Below are 18,430 nucleotides of genomic sequence, written 5' to 3'. Positions count from 1 at the left end.
TCTTCTGAGGCAGCTAGGTGGCACAGTAGATGGACTGCCAGGCTGGAACTAAGAAAGTCAGTTCTGATATTTGCTAACTAGCTTGCTAACACTTCTGACCCTGATCCTGAGCAATTTACTTAATTGCTGACTGGATCATATCTCTAGTATGTAAAATGGTGTTGTTTTTGTGAGATAACATCCAAAGGAGAAGAACAAGCAGTTTTCAGATGAAGAAACTGAACCTAGGTATAGTCATTTGAAAAAATGCTCTAAATCATTATTGGTTAGAGAAATGTAAATTGAAAGAAGCTTTGCGGTACCACCTCACCTAATAGATTGGCTAAAACGGGAAAAAGGGAAAATGATCAACCTTGGAGAGGACATGGGAAAAGCAGCAGACTAATGTACTGTTGGTGAACTTGTGAACTCATGAAACCATACCGGAGAATAATTTGGAACTATGCTCAAAGGCCTTAAAACCATGCATATCCTTTGTTCTAGCAATACCACTATTAGTACTGTATCCCAAACAGTACAGAGTAGATGTAGGTCTTTCCCCCTTTTTACAAAAAGGGGGAAAGACCCACATGTACAAAAATATTTACAGTTGCTCTTTGTATAATGGTTAAGAATTAAATATCGAGTGGATGTTCATCCACTGGGAAATGGCTGAGTAAATCATAATATGTGAATGTGATGAAATACCATTGCTCTGTAAGAAGTCAGGAGCAGTTAGAATTCAGAAAAGCTTAGAAAGTTTTGAATGGATTGATTCTGAGTGAATTGAAGAGCCCTAGAATCCCACACTTTATTTATTTATTTATTTATTTTAGGTTTTTTGCATGGCAAATGGGGTTAAGTGGCTTGCCCAAGGTCACACAGCTAGGTAATTATTGAATGTCTCAGGCCGGATTTCAACTCATATACTCCTGACTTCAGGGCCAGTGTTTTATCTGTACCTAAAAATTGCACAGTTTAAGAGCTACATTTTATCATGATCAACTATGATGAATTCAGTTTCTCTCAGCAGTTCAGTGATCAAGGATAATCCTAAAAGACTTGAGATAGAAAATGCTGCCCATGTGCAGAGCAAAAGCTATGAGGTGTGAATGCAGAGTCAAGCATACTCTGCTTACTTTTTAAAACATTTTTTTTATTTCCCATGTTTTTGTCGCTTAATTCTAAGATATCATTCACAACATGACTAATATAGAAATATGCTAAACATGATAGTAAATGTATAATCCCTAGCAGGTTGCTTGATCCCATGGGCACTGGTGAGGCAAGGAAGGTGATATAAAGTGGTGTAAAAATGTGAAACTCAAAAGCTTACAAAAAGGTGAAGGTTGAAAACTATCGCTTTATGTCACTGGAAAAAACACTATACATTAGCATAAAAATAATAATAGGGAAATTACGAAAAAAAAGTTTAGAAGATAATGATCCTTTGTCTTGGACATGTTATATTTCAAATGTATGGGAACATCAAACTTGGGATATGTATGAAGTTAGGAATGAGGGACTGGAATTTCAGAAAGAGTGAGCTATATATATGTATGTGTTTGTGTGTGTGTGTGTGTGTGTGTGTGTGTGTGTGTGTGTCTGTGTGTGTGTGTGTGTGTGTGTGTATATGTAGATGGAAAGGATGTCTTTCTCTATATATATCTGTATAGATAATTAGGAACCAACTTTGAAAAGATGATAATGCAACTCAGAGGAGCCAATGATATCTTCTAGTGACAATGCAAAAAAAATATTAATATCAAACCTTTGTAACCTTTTGTGATTCTTTTTGATAGTGTGGTGGAGCCTATAAAGATTTTTAAAACCTAACTATTTAAACAATAAAATAAAAAAAATTAAGAACAGAAATCAATTATATTGAATTAGAATTATGAAAAAACCCCCATCCCAGATACCCTGAAATCTGACCTCATGATGATCAATGGACCAAAGTTTAAAAACCCCCTTTGAAGCAGGATAATATAAGAGGACCTAGGACTGTATGTAGGGAGTCACTCATGATTGCAAGTCATGATTAATATAATAAATTATGGAAAAGCAAAACAGGTAAGAGAAATTCCACAAGATGCAATACAGTATAAAAGAGTTAGGAAAGACTTGAGTTAAAGTCTTCCTTCTAATGCATATTTCCCATGTGACCATGGACAAATCATTTAAGGTTTTGTGACCAAGTTCTGATCTTAAGATTTTTTATTGCCAGGTTATACTAAAATTGAAGAAAGAAGGGCAAACCATGAGCATGTATAATTATAACCTAAATAACATCCCATATGAGTAAGAAGTGAAGGAGACTGATTTAATGGATTAGTGCTTGTCGCTAGAGTGCTCAAAGTACTCTGGACAAAGTTTCATAATATTGTACAAAAGGCAGAAAGAAAAAAAATCCATGAAAAAAAGAGCAAGAAAGCAAAATAGTTTTCTGGTGAAGCATTAGAAATTTTCAAGGAATAAAGTAACATGTGAGGTAGAGAAAAGAAAAGCTATATCACTGAGTGGAGATCCCAGAAAATAACAAAGACAAATGATGATTTTTTTAAATGATGTTCTTCTTATGTGAACAATGTAAAGAAATAAAAGAAAAAATAGAATGGCAGGGACAAGAGATAGCTTCAAGCAAGTTAAAGTGTTCAAGGAAATGTTTCATGCAAAAATAGGAACAAAAAAACCCAAAAATCATAGGGAAGCAGAAGAGATTACTAAGTGTTGGTGGTGACAGTATACAGAAGAACTCTATTTTCATTTCATCAGTGCTCTTTCTGGAGATGGAAAGCGTTCTTTTCATCAAGAATCCTTTGAAATTGCCTCAGAACAATGTATTGATCAAAGTAGTAAAGTCACAGTGGAACACCATTACAATGTTGCTCTCACCGTGCAAAACCATCTCTTGGTTCTTTTCATTTCACTTTACATCAGTTCATAAGTTTTGGTCATAATTTATCTGAAACTATTCCTTCAAACATTTCTTTTAACTCAAGAGTATTACATCACAACCATATGCCACAACTTTATCATCCATTCTTCAACTGATGAGAATCCCCTACATTTCCATTTCTTTGTCAGCATAAAAGGACATGCTATAAATATTTTTTTTATATCTAGGCCTTTTTTTTCCTTTGATGCCTTTAATATATAGTCTTAACAGTGGTGTTGTTGTGATAAAGGGTATGAACAGTTTTATATCCTTTTGGTGCAGTTCCAAAGTGTTCTCCAGATTGGTTTGCTAGTTCACTATTCCATTATTAGTTCCGTTTCCCGAGTTGTGAAAATCAAATAAAATAATATTTCCAAAAAGTGCTTAGCACAGTGTCTGGTGCATAATAAGTGCCCTAGAAATACTTCCCCTTTCCTTATGCTTCAAATTTTCAAGAATGTATTTCATCTGTGTGATGTTTCTAGAATTCATAGAGAACAATTCATTCCTCTCCATTTGATTATTGTTAAAGGAGATAATTACACATCTTTTGGAAAAGTGCAAACTATCAATAGTAAAAGGAAAAATGTTTAAATTAAAATATTTAAATTAAAACAACCCTAAGCTTCTTCCTTAGACAAAGTTGAATAATGCTTATATAGGACGATTTTTTTTTCAGTGGGGGCTCAGTGAAATTCATTAATATATTGAATAGCAATGTTTAGCTATTCTACAAAACATCTTGGATCCATAGGAAGCCCAAATCAGAAAATTATTCATTCCTTTTGTCCAAGCAACAACAAAACTTGGTCTACATGCTAAAGAGATCAAAGAAAGAGATCAAGGACACATATACAAAAACATTTACAAAAGCTCTTTCTATAGTCGCATGAACTGGAAACTAAGGGAGTACACATTCCATGGAGAATGGTTTAAATGGCTTAAATGGCTTCACAAGGTCCAGCATCATTGCTTCTACAGAAATATTTGCTATGAATGTTGAACGGAACTTGAAATTTCAGTTTTTTTCTCTGTGATCTCTTCCCTGAGAAGTATCAGAAAGGCATAAAATGCTACTTCTTCATAATAATCTATACATATCATTTCCTTCCATGTCCACTTACACAAGGAAACTCAAGGATTTTTTATATGTAAGTTCAACATATGTTATACACTTTATTGGGAAGTTTGGAGCTGTGATCAATGAAAGCCTTATCCTTATTCCTTCTCTTTTGAACTTCTTCCTTATAGCCTCTATGCACAAAGTCCAGAGCTTTGGAACACCCTGTAGCTTTAACTTCAGTTACGTTCTTCAGTCATCTTTAAGGCATGTGTCACTCTTCTTGAAATTATGAAAATTAGAAAGGACCAGTTCTGCAGTGAGGCTGCAGAATTGGTCCTTTCTATTTTCATTATTGTCCCATGTATAAAAGCAAGTGCCTTTTCCCTTTGTTGATTCCCCCCAAATAGAGCTGTAAAAAACAATCTTCTTTGTTTTCATTTTCCTTTGCCTAATGATTAAAGGCTTCAGTAAAAATTACATTATTTTTATAGACCTGTGCCATGTTCTTACAACCATTCTCTGATTCTTAGTCTTATTTCCATTTTTTGAGCATTTCTTTTAAAATCAAAATTTAAACCAAAATTTTCTGCCATTCTCCATATCTGTTTCAAAGAAGGACATTATTTTAGTCTTTCATGATCTGTTCTAGATGAAGTTTCCCATGGTGGCTCTTTGGCATCATTATTAAGCATCACTTTTTGTTTTTTAGTATTTTATTTTTGTAAATTACTTATTAAAACAATTTTCATATTATATTTTGTCAAATTTGACATAGGTTATTCATATGTAGTCATGAAAGGTAGATCTCCATGTGAGTCAAGCTATGAAACAAAACAGACCAAAACTACGAAAAAATTAAGAAAGTAAAGAAAAAGATCTGCATTCAGACTCCATTAGTGTTTTCTCTGTCAATAAACTGCACCTTTAATAAATCTTCCAGAATTTTCTTGAAGCATTCTATTTCAGAGAGTAGGTGTTATTCACAGTAGCTCATCATATAGTATTGCTGTTTGTGTATACAATGTTCTTCTGATTCTGTTCATTTCACTTAGCATCTGTTCTTAAGACTTTCTGCAATTTTCTCCTCCCCCGAATCTTATGCAAAGCTTTGCAAGCTTTGAATTTCACATTTTTCTGCTACCCTTTCTTCCTTTCCTACTTCACATGGCTGTGAAAAATCTGATATAGGTTGTAAATGAGCAATTATTTCTAACATATTTCCATATCAGGCATGTTCTGATAAAGGAATTAGAGCTAATGGGGGGGGTGGAAGATCTTTAGAAAGAAACGCCATCAAAAACTTTTCTTGCGCTTCATCCGATCTTAGCTCTGTTTTTGAATTTTTTCTCCTTTCCCATTTTCCCTGCTTACCATGGCTTTGCTTCTGATTGTTACTTGCCTCATACTATCCTTTCCCCTTTTCTATTTGTTATATTGTAGAACAGGACAAATTTCTCAACAAAATTGGGAATGTATATGATTCCCTCTTTGAATCAAATCTGTTGAGAGTAATATTTATTCATTATTGACTCTCTCTCCTTTACCTCTACTATAATCATTTCTTTCTTCCTCTTTATGTGTTATGAATTATCCACTAATATATCCACTTTCTTCTTCCAGTATTAAACCCTTTTTATGACTGGCTTCAGAACACTCTTGTAGCTCACCCTCTGTCCAAGTAATACTCCTTTCCACTCTCCTGATAGAAGTACAATTCTCAAGAACCATAAGCATTATTACCATCATGATCAATTTGTACCCACACTCTCTATTCAAGTAAATTCCCTTCAAAATTCCCAATATAATATAACCCTCATGACATAAAGTTCCATAATTTCATGATAAATTTATACCCACCCCTTCTAATTAATTATATTTCTTTCACATGTCCCAAGAAAGATACAATTCTCAAGTGACAGGTATGATCATCCTATTTAGTGTTATATACTAACTTTTATCCCTTTTCCATTGATCTTTTATACATCTCTGGAGTCTTGTATTTCAAGATAAAATTTTCTGTTCAGATGTCTTCTTTTTGTCAGGTAAATTTGAAAGTCCTTTCATTGAAATTTCATCCTTTCCTCTGAAAGGTTATCCTGAATTTTTCATTATACTTGCCTCTAGGTAATAGTCGAAGATCTTTTTCCTTCTAGAATATCATATTCTATTTTTTTCTGATCCTCTAATATTGAACCTGATAAATCCTGCATAATCCTGACTGTGACTTCCTGGTTTTGGCTGGTTTCAGTATTTTATCCTTTAGTAGTTATTTGGCTACAGTATTCTTCAGAGTTTCTCTTTTGGTACCTCTTTCTGTTTATATTAGTTTCTTTTAGGGATAATTTTATCTTCTTGTTCTAGAATATTGGAGCAGTTTGCTATGACAGTTTTTTGCATGTTATTTTCCAGGTTCTTTTTCTGATCAAGGCTTTCAGGTAGACCAGTAAATCATAGATTATCTCTCCAGGATCTCTTTTCCAAGCTGATCACTTTTCCTAATAAGTACTGCACTTTCTCTTTTATTTTTTTCCACCCCTTTGATGTTGTTTGATTGAATCTTAGAGTCCAATAGAGTTATTATTTTCCATTTGTCCTATTTTAATTTTTTATGATTTTTTCAGTAGGTTTTCATATTTCCTCTTCCAATTGCTTACTTTTTCTTTCAGAAGACTTGATTTCTTTTTCTGCCTCGGAAGTTTTACTTCTAAAGTTCTTGTTTACCTCAGCCAATTATTTTTCTCATTCTCCTGCATGACTTTGGAATCTTTTCTCTATTTTTTGTCTTCATATCTTCTTTGGTTTTTAAAATCTCTGGCTCTTCTAAGAGATCTTTTTGGATTCAGGACTAATTCAAATATTGTAGTTTCAAATATATTCATTTTGTCACTGAATTCCTCTTCTGAGATGTTTTTTAATATCCCTGTCAGAGTAGTAGTTTTTTTAGGGTAAGTGATTTTTTGTTTGGGGGGGTACCCATTTTGAAACTTGAGTTCTGCCCTGGGGCAAAGGTGGTCCATTCACATTCTTTTGGTCCTAGGACTAGGTGTCTGGACCCTGCCTTACTGCCTATGCCATTTCAGGTGCTAGCAGTTCATTCCTGGCATTAGGCAAACCCAATCCATTTCCACCTGTTGACTACTTTCCCTAGGCTTGAACTTTGTTTTCCAAGTTGGCTTTAGGACCCTCACTGCTGGCCTGCTGTAACACTGACTTTTTGAGCCCATACCTGACCTGGACTACAGCTAAGAGCCTCCTACTTGCTTTCTAACTTTCCTGTCTCTGCTACTTTGCTCACCTTTTACCCATATAAGATTGAAGTTTACTGAAGTTCCCCCATGATATTTTGTTTCACTGTTTTTTAATTCGTTCTGTCAATTTAGGATCATTTTTGGTTGCTTTGGGAAAAGTTCCATTACCATCCTAGCTTCATCCCCAGAAGTCCGCAAAAAAGAATCCTCCAAATATTTTTTGTTGATGTATTCTCAATATTTTACAGGAATTAATGTAATAATATATGTCTTGATATTCTGCTTTCTCTTCTTTTTTGAACTTTTACTTAGAATTCATATTTCCTACTTCTTTGAGGCCCCATTAATGCAATTCATCTGGGTAAAGTGACTTGAATTTAACCTAAAGTTAAAAGTCAAGAATTAAGCTAGAAAAAATGAGCCAGTAAAAGCAAAAACTGTCTGGCCACAGAAAGTTACCATGGTGACAATGAAGGTGAAAACTCAAACTAAAAAGGGAACAACAATTTCAAAAATCAGGAGGTGGATCCAAGATGGCAGCAGGATAAGATCCTCTATTAATTGCTGTCTTCAAAACATTTCACAAACCTTAAATTTATGATTCTAACTAAATTTTTCAGAGACAGAACCCACAGAAAGATCCAGTGAAGAAATTCTCCAGCTAAAGGTAACCTGGAAAATAGTGGAAAATTCTATTCCATGGGATTGGAGAAGCAGAACTGCCCTGGAGGTAAGGAGCTTCAGCCTCCCCAGAACAGCTCTAAGGGACCTTGGCAGAGTGGGCACTTCACCTTGGCAGCAGAAGCATTTTCCTGATCTGTACCCCAGGGAGCACCAAGCACAATTTGAAAGATCAGCAGGGAGACTTCTGACACAATGAGGGTGAAACCGAGGCCCTCATTGCTGCTGCACCATTCTGTGCCACCTAAGGCCACACGCAGTGTTGCCTAATTCCCAGGAAACAGAAACAGGCCAATGAAGCAGTCCAGCAGGAGCCTCCAGGCAGCTGTGTCCTGAGTGCTCAGCCAAGGGAAGGTAGGGGAGTGCAGGGAAACTGCTGAGATCTGTTATCTGTCCCTGGAACAGGACTGGGCTGTGACCACATTCAGATTCTGGTGGCAGTCTAGGCTCCCCATAGAGCAGGGACCCCTCCCTCACAGTCTCCAGGGAAGAGTTCTTTACCTATCTGACTGATCCTTTGTCTCTCGTATAGTTTCCAAAGGCTCCCTCCCCTTCTCCCACTACATTATCTCTGCCTTGGCAACTTCATCAGTTCTCAGGGGTTAATCATCATTTCTATGCAGATGACATACACATATAGTTGAATAAATGTGCGTATATGTATTTGTGCATGTGTTTCTTTCAAGTCCTGGTCTCTCCTTTGAACATCAGTCTAAAAACACTAATTGACTATTATATATTCCAAACTCAATAACAACATGGCCAAATTTGAACTCAGTATCTTTATTCCCAGATCTTTCCCTTTTTCAAATTTCCTTATCTCTATGACTATACTCCTTATGATTTGGGAGGAAAATCCCGTTCAGTAGGTTACATTGAAAGGATTCTTACATCAGACAAACATCTAATCTCCAAGTTGCCCAGATATCCCTCTCTAAACTACCCAGTTAGTCATTAGACCTGCTGTTAATTGCATAATGCAAGTCTTTAGTCCATCCATCAAACTTTCTTTTAAGGTTTTTTTTTTTTTTTGCATAGCAAGTGGGATTAAGTGGCTTACCCAAGGCCTCACAGTGAGGTAAATATTAAGTGTCTGAGATTGGAATTGAACTCAGGTCTTCCCGACTCCAAGGTGGTGCTCTATCCACTGCACAACCTAGCCGCTCCACTCAATAAACTTTAATAAAGCATTTAATACACACAAGACAATGACAAGAGATTTATTGCTAGTTTGACTTTTGTTTGACTCCAAGGCAAATTATTTAATGCTACTGTGATACAAGTCTATGTTCCAAGTAAAAAGCAGATGAAAATGAATATTGCCTGGACTTGAAGGCCTTTGGAGGGAGCATGGCAATTATTAGCTGGTCAGCCATTTTGTAAAGTAACTTGCAACTCTGCACCCAACGTTAGGAAATGATTCATATCTTGGGCTCAGCAATAATCTGACTTGAATTGTACTCAGGGATGTCAAAGAAAGCTCTAGAAGAAATGTATGCAAAAATATTTAGAGCAGTTCTTTGTATGTGCAGGAGCTGGCAGGAAAAGGATTGATCACTGACTGGAGAATGATGGCACATTACAGCACAGTTCTAATACAAGGCATGTTTGAAAAACTGGAATTTGTTGCAACACCATTGATTTCTTAAGGAGCATGGTGGGTATAACTTGAATTTTGACATTGATTCTATTTGATCTCTTCCCTGTGAAGTAGCCAGAATACCCAAAATGATACCATTTCCCAATGATTTACAAGCTACAAGACTTCCCATGTCCATTTCCACAAGGAAACCTAAGATCTCTGACAAGAGCTGTGACAATTTGTCACATGAATTGTGCATTAGGAGCTAAGATCAGAAAAAGCCTGGTCCTTGCTCCCTGAGGCATAGAGGATTGGTCTGTTCTGTAGCCTGGGCACCAGAATGTGTAGCAGCTGAGCTCTGTAGACTCAGTCACCATTTATTGGGCATTTATGTATTTCCTAATAATTTCCCATATTTAAAGTTATGCTTCATTTAAGATTTATTATATTATTGTTTCTTTAAAGGCTATTGAAAAATTATTGAATATTCTAATCTCATTTTTCCTTACAATCGATGGGTTTGAAAGCATGGGTGGGTAATTTGGGGGAAAAGTATATGTCGTATTATCAGTGAAGAGACATAGAGTATGTCTCAAAGAAGCAAAGGAAGTTCAGAACTAATCTAAATGCAAGTGAACAAAGAAGAAGAAAAATTTATGGAATAAAAACAACAAACTTTGAAAAACTTAAGCATTTTTATCAACATAGTGACAAACCATTTTAGGAGCAAGCCACCTCCTGATAAAGAGCTGATAGACCCAGAGACATAATTTTGTGAACACAGTCAATGTGGGAATTTAATTTGCTTTACTGCATATTGGTTGCAATGTTTTGTTTTCTGTAGAAGCTGGGGATTTGAGGTGAAACCAAACAAGAAAGATTTTTTTTCATTAAAAATAAAATGGATTAAGATTATCAAGGAAAATCAGATTTCTTTTTACCCATTCCTTACTCAACTTGAGCATCACCTCTCAGTCATTATGTGCATGTCAGTTTAGGGCATGGGTCATTCTCTTTGTCAGAGAAAACCATAGGCAATTAAGAAAGGACCAGCTCAACCTTCTCTCTATTGTTACTCTTATTGTTCCATGAACATTAAGCATGTAAGCTATTCCTAGGTTGTTCTATTTTTCTCCCAAATGGAACTTTCAAGTATTACATTCTTTGTTGTTCTCATTTTCTTTGTTTTAGATGATTCTATGTTTCAACATTTATGACAGTATTTATATAAAACTGTCCCTTTCTCTTAGACCCATTCTTTACCACTTCCACTTTTGATATATTTATTTTTAAAATCATAAAAAAAGCCCAAGTCTTCTGCTATTCTACCACCTTCCATATTTTTGTTGACATATGGCATGCGGGGAGCCTGGCATGATCTGTTTTAGATAAAGTTATAATGGCTCTTTGTGATTATTGCACCCCCTCATGCTTACCCAATACCTTTTTATTGATCCATTCTCAATATTTCCCAGGAATTGAATGAAGCTCAACAGTCTTCATTTTGTCCATTCTATTTTTTTCTTCTGTGAAATTTTACTGACAAGTTTTCAGAACCCATAGTGTAGTTCATCTGAGTAAATGGCTTAAATTCGCAGAGTGTAATTAGGGTTGATTTTAACCATTGCCAGCAGGATAAATGGTCAAAGAATATGAATGGACGGTTTTCTCTGTATTACTTTTCAAAGCCAGTTTGCTTGATGTGTCCCCAGTGCATCAGCATTGGTCTCTTCAGACAAGTTCCAGTTTTCCTTCTCATTGGAATAGTTGTCTTTTGTTTCTTCACTGTTTTGTTCTTGCACACCTCCATTCCTCATGTGCTGATAGCCTCTATGGAACATTGGTTGTGGAATCCATCCTTTCTTGTTTGTTTCTTTGTTTTTCAAGGCAATGGGGTTAAGTGACGTGTGTAAGATCACACAGCTGGTAAATATCAAGTTTCACAGGCCAAATTTGAACTAAGGCCCTCCTGGCACCAGGCCGAGTGATCTATAATTTATGCCACCTGAAAGTTCCCCAGAATCCATACTGCCTTCACTCTGAATCTTCTGAGATCTGTTTTTCTCAAATGGATCTAGGACCTGGTTTCATGTCAGACAATCTCCTTTTTCTTTCCCTCTCTAAAAGAGAAGTGATCACTTCCCCACAGACTTCTCATCAATTTTATCCCAGCTAACCTTGTCTCTTTGTTAAGAAGAAGATTATGAATGATTATTTTTTATTTTGGTTCCTTAGCTCTGGAAAGATGAAATTAACGGTAGTTTAAGTCAACCTGTTTTTTTGCTCTAGGAAGAAAGTTCTTCAGCAGATGTCCCGGAAATGAAAGTTTCCTTGTATTATCTTATTATGCCTTTGAGCCTGTCTTGTGAATGATTTCCAGGTCTGGAAAGAAGACCAAGATAAGACACCAGGGTAGGAATCACCAGGGACAAAAGAGATTCCAGGGGATATCTGAATCATCACAGAGTATCAACATAACCCATTGCTATGATTTTGTATCTGGTTCCAGATCAAAGATCGTGGGTGGAGGGAGTGGTCATGAACATAGAGCATATTTGTGTATTGAGCAAGAAAAAACTTCTGGAGGCATAGCTATGTGACTCTGATCCCAGGAGCAGAGCAGGGATTCCATTCTAATATTTAGCTCAATTTGAAAGCTGAAGTGGAATAGCCAGAGGAGATATCCTATCCTTTGGGGTACCAGCAGTTCATTTACTTTAAACCTATAGAACCGATCATTGGACTAACAGTAATTAAGTGCAGTATCAATCTACTAAAACTTCCAACCACTCAGAAAGCAATTTACCAATCCTGGGACAAGAGTATGATTTTGTGACATTCCATCTTCCCTTCACTCTCCCCGTTTAAAGATTCGGAGCACAGCAATTGGTTTGCACAAGGTCATACACTTCATAAGTAACAGGTAAAAATAGTTCCTACCTGAACTCTGGATCCACCAAAGTTGAGATGAACTTCTTTGTATTACAGGGTTCAAGGACCTTGGTGGTCACTCATGTACTCTTTTGAACTTGGCACGAACTTTTGGGCAGATTTAAATTTCTTTGTAACTTCTCCATTCCAGTACTGTGATTACATAATTCCGGTTAATTGGTTCCAAACAGATGAATGATGCATAGACAAAAAATAATAACCTGGATTCTGGATGAAGCTCACTTTTAAAAAATTCTATTTTATTTTTCTAAATGACATTTAAAAAACAATGTTGCATTTTTTCCCAATCACATGTCAAGATAATTTTTAGCATTCCCTTTTATAAGATTTTGAATTCCAGATTTTTCTTCCACCCTGCCATTTTCTGAAAATGATGGACAATTTGATATAGGTAAATCATGTGCTACCATGTAAAATATATTTCTATATTAGTTACAGTAGTGAAAGAAGAAACAGATCAAAAAGGAGAAACCCCCAAAAAAATAATAAAATAAGTGAAAAAAATATGCTTCAATTTACATTCAGAGTCTATCAATTCTTTATCTGACTGTGGACAGCATTTTCCTTTGTCAGTCCTTTGTACTGTTCAAAGTTTGGTGGTTTTGACCCTATTGCTATTTTATCTTCCAATAAGACCCTGTGGAAGACGTCAACACCTAAATGAAATCCTTTTTTGCTCCACACCATGATGATGTTAAAAGCTGTTCATCCACATGCATCTCCTTATATGGCATTTCTCATGATAATAAATATCAGAAAGTCAATTCAGAAATGTGATTCCATTGTACAGGAAGAAATGATGATCTGGCAAACTTCAGAAAAAAATCAGAAAGACTTGTACAAAGTGATGCAAAATGAAATGAAGAGGACCAATAAAGCAATGTACACAGTTCCTGCAACATTGTCTGTTGATGAACTATGAATGGTTTAGCTCTAGCTGAACTGTTCATATCAATATTTAGAGATATAATGGCAATGGGGTCAATCAAACCACCAAACCGTGAAAAGCATTCTAGTCAAGATGGAATTCTTCTTGACTCCAACTTGTTCAAGGCTGAAGTTCAATTTGGAGTTAATAATGTAAAGAGGTTCATCATTATCAGAATTTTATATTGCTTTAAAGTTCACACACAAGCATAATTTTAGTCCTTTACAGTGTATTTGCGTAGACCAACTCTTTTGAACATTACAAGTATTCTTTGAGGTCAACAGTGCACAAAAGGAGGTGACAGCATTCTGATTAGTGACCTAGACTTGGAGTTAGTAGACTGGTCTCTAATTCATTCTCTGCTGGGGATGATTACCTATGTGACCTTGGTCATGCCATTGGTCCTAAATTAGAACGTCAGTTTCTCATATGTCAAATTAAGCCAATTTACTCAATGACTTCCAAATTCATGTCCAATTGCAACTAGGATTCTATCACAATTTCTTTCTTTCTTTCTTTCTTTCTTTCTTTCTTTCTTTCTTTCTTTCTTTCTTTCTTTCTTTTTTCTTTCTTTCTTTCTTTCTTCCTTCCTTCCTTCCTTCCTTCCTTCCTTCCTTCCTTTCTTTCTTCCTTTCTTTCTTCCTTCCTTCCTTTCTTTCTTTCTTTCTTTCTTTCTTTCTTTCTTTCTTTCTTTCTTTCTTTCTTTCTTCCTTTCTTGCAAGGCAATGGGATTAAGTTGCTTGCCCAAGGTCATACAGCTAGGTTATTACTAAGCATGTGAGATTAAATTTGAACTCAGGTCCTCTTGACTCCAGGACCAGTGCTATTTCCACTGTGCCACTTTTGCTAGCACTTTGTGGTTTGCTAAGTTCTTTACAGACATTATTTCCTTCATTTCTCACAACAATACTGATGTAAGTAGTGCAAGGATTACTGAGCCATTTAAGCAGCGACTTTCCCAATAATGCACAGGAAAGAAGCTGCACAGCAGAATTTGAAAATCCACGTCTTCATCCTCCACAAAACTTCCTTCATTGAAATATTCTCTATATTAATTTAGATTAGGACGTTCTCTATAGCTGTTGTCCTAGGGTTTTCTGAGAGCACTCAGAGGATAATTGACTTTTCCAAGGTCACACAACAAATATGTGAACTCAGTTCTTCTGGACTCCAGTTTAACCATTTTGTCCCACAAGACTAAAATGAGGGATTGGAAATATAAAAAGAGAAAAAAAAAGCTAGTAGCTTGGAACCTGGCAGTAAGCCTATGAATTACAGAGAATCTCACAGTTCTTTGCCACTGCACATCCTGTGGTGCTTTTTGGACACAAGTAATGGGATATAACATTTATTCACATGGCGAGTAAAACAACTGATCAACTTCAGGTTTGACATTCAATGTTTGTGAAAAGTCCTAGCTTGGACCAAAATAGCTCCCCTGGTTTCTAGAATTTTACTAGACTGAATGAAAAGACCTCAGTTGGAGCAAACATTAGTGCTAGGAAACCCATGACCTATTTGAATGAAAGCTTTGTTCATTCTAAATTTAAGCATTAAGAAGAGTATGGCCACTTTCACAGGAGAACACAAATGAGGATGCTCTGTGGAACTATCCATTGACGTTTTGTACCCCACAGTTAAGATATGTTTATGATAAATTCTGTTTCTTTCAAAACTTTTCTGCTGCTTGTCTATGATTTCTTCTTAATTTTCTTCTATCCTCTTTCATTCACTTCATTTTTAAATTTAATATTTTATTTTCCCAATGGTGTACAAAAACAATTCATCTGTCATTGAAAAATTTTTTTGAATTCCAAAATTTGCGTTACACTTCCCCTGACCTGCATTGGGAAAGTGAGCAATGTGACATAGGTAATGGATATGTTGTCACACAGTACACATTTCTATATTAGTTATGTTATGGAAAAAAATGCAAAACTCAAAATAAAAGAAGAAAAATTAACTTTTTTTTTAAAGTGGGCTTAATCTGCATTTAGATTACATTAGTTCTTTTTAAGGAGATAGAAAACTATGTCTTCTTTGAGGCAATTCCAGTGAGAGGAAGATCCAAGCACTTCCCCTTAATCCCCCATCTTTTTCTCCACTAAAAACTCTTTTGTATCTGTTTTATGTCAAATTTTATCCAGATAGACCTTTCTCTTCCTCTTTCTCCCAGTGAGTTTTTCTTTCTGGCTCTCTCATTTTATTTTTTATGTCATTTCATCATATTCAACAAATACCCATGCCCTCTGCCTATGTATATTCCTTTTAATTGCCATAATAATGAAAAGTTCTTATGAGTTAGAAATATGGAATCCAGGATGGAATGCAAGATGTTTAACTTTATTGAATCCCTAATTACTTTTCTTTCCTTTTTTAATGTCTTTCTTGAGTCTTGTATTTTTTAGTCAAAATTTCTTCTAACTCTTGACTTTTCATTAGGAATGATTCAAAGTCATCTATTTCATTACAAATCTATTTCTCCTCTGAAGAATTAATTTTTGTTTTGTAGTGCAGGTGAATCTTTGTTGTAATCCTAACTCCTTTGCCATACGGATTTCATACTTCAAGCCCTTTGATGCTTTAATATAGAAGCTGCTCAATCTTATATTATTCTGACTATGGTATCATGATATTCGAATTGTTTTTGTAACTGCTTGCAATATTTTCTCCTTCACCTGGGAACTGTGGAATTTTGCTAAAATATTCCCAAGAATTTTCATTTTGGAATCTCTTTCAGGAAGTGGTCAGTGAGTTCTCTCCATTTCTATTTTTCTTCCTTTTTATAATTATAAATACCTTGCTTAAGTATTAAAAAAACCTATGAAAAAACTTAAATGTGGGGCCGTTAGGTGGTGTAGTGGATAAAGCATGGGCCCTGGAGTCAAGAGTCCCTGGGTTCAAATCCAGTCTCAGACACTTAATAATTCCCTAGCTGTGTGGCCTTGGGCAAGCCAATTAACCTGATTTGCCTTGCAAAAACCTAAAAAGAAAAATAATTGAAATGCAAAGGAGTATAAATTAAAAAAATTGTACCTACATCCAGAGAAGGAACAGATAAATAGAAAGAGGTATGGAATTATTTTACATATATCTGCACTTAGATCTATATCTACATATAATATGTATGTATCTAACGTGGAGGGAAAGAAAATAAATTTACATGATAACTGTCATATGTTTAAAAGAAATAAGCTATAAATAATTGATTTTCAGCTTCATTTTCATTAATTTAAAAAATTATACAATGCTATAGAAATACTTATGTATTCCATAAATTAAAAATAATATTTAAAAACTGTAAATAAAGATACATAAGGAGATGCATTATCTGCAAAAGACAATAGAAGACAAGTCAATATCAGTATTAATCAAATGTTTTAAAAATACCTAATTAATTACTGAAAATTCAACATATATTTTAAAACATATTTTTAAAATACCTAACTGGGGCGGCTTGGTGGTGCAGTTCATAGAGCACTGGCTCTGGAGTCATGAGGACCTGGGTTCAAATCTGGCCTCAGGCACTTAATCATTATCTAGCTGTATGGCCTTGGGCAAGCCACTTAACAAAATTTGCCTTTTAAAAAAACAAAAAAAAATACCTAATTAATACACAAAAAATAACTGAATTAAAAGAAGATATGTACTTCTTTGGATATTGAACCTCATAGTTCTGGTCTTTTTATTTAAATTTATTAAATTCATTTCTTTTCAGTCCAATGCTAGAACCTGACAGGTATGGAAATACCAATGCCTCAGGAGGGTTTAGTTTTAGGAGAAACCTTCTATGGAGTTAAAAACAGTCGAACAGAAATCCTGCCCCACCATTACCTGATTGTACATATCTGTACAAGTAATTGAACCACTCAGGATCTGAGGATTTTTGCATTTGAAAAATGAAGTAATACTTGGATTACTCACCTCATAGAATTCTTATGAGAATGAGAGAAAGCAATGCCCACAAAAATGTTGGCAAACTATATAGTTCTCAAAGGAGTTATAGAATCATTGGACCAGAGCTTAATGGGAACTAGGAAGTCAATGAATACAACAAGTCTATTTGACACGTACAGAATAGAAACCTTGGATAAGAAAAGGGACTTGAGCCAGGTCACATAGGGAATCATCACCACAAGATGCCTTAGAAAGTAGTTCTTTTGACTCCAAGTCCAAGCCTCTCCCTAGGAAACCATAGGATACTTCTGATGGTCAAAGTAGATGGTACATCGAAATGACATATAACACTATAAAAGCTCTGATTATGGTTGTGCTTGCAAGGAAAAGCTATATAAAGTTCTGATAATGATTCAACTCTTTTGACTATTACTTTCAAACTTGACATCAGCATAGAACAAATTGGAATAAAGTAGAGTTCTATCTTGCCCAGTCATTTTATCAGCAAATGGGAGCACCTGAGTGCTCTGATCTAAATGGAATTTCACTGACTCCTCATCATGACTGCACATGAATGTATAATTCTCTGATAATAATGATCAATTTAATTCAAAATACGTTTCATCCAGGATCTATGACAAAATTACTTGTCCTTGAATTACATATCACCCTTCTGTGTGAAACTAATTAGCAGGAATTAAAGAGTAGCAGTCCTGGATGAGGGTCACAGATAAGTCTTTTTAGAAAATAAGCCTGTTCAGAAGTTCCTGTCAGGTTCAGAAGACTTCATGGTGGTCACCAAAGTCCATGTTTTCTATAAACAAAAAAAGGGAATTCTCTGTTTAGATGAGTCCATAGTTCAGGCAGGATCTGAGCTCTGCCTGCCTCTAATTGGGTTCATGATCTTGTGTAAATCCCTTAGGTTCTCTGAACTCAGTTTTCTAATCTTTAAACTGGATGAGGAGAATTTATTAAGGAGAAGTGGGGTGATCACAAGATCACTAAAGCTCACTGTTTGAGAACTAAGTCTTCTAGTCCAACACTGTAAGAAACTGAGGTCTAGGGATCAAGGTCAAATGTTAATTTTGCTTTTATTCTCAAGTCACTTAACCAGTTTCCTCACCTATAAAATGGGGTTATTAATAACACTTTCTTCCTTGGG

The sequence above is a fragment of the Macrotis lagotis genome, chromosome 4 (genome assembly GCF_037893015.1).
Source record: "Macrotis lagotis isolate mMagLag1 chromosome 4, bilby.v1.9.chrom.fasta, whole genome shotgun sequence".
Lineage (NCBI taxonomy): Eukaryota > Metazoa > Chordata > Mammalia > Peramelemorphia > Peramelidae > Macrotis > Macrotis lagotis.
This window is presented reverse-complemented; position numbering follows the sequence as displayed.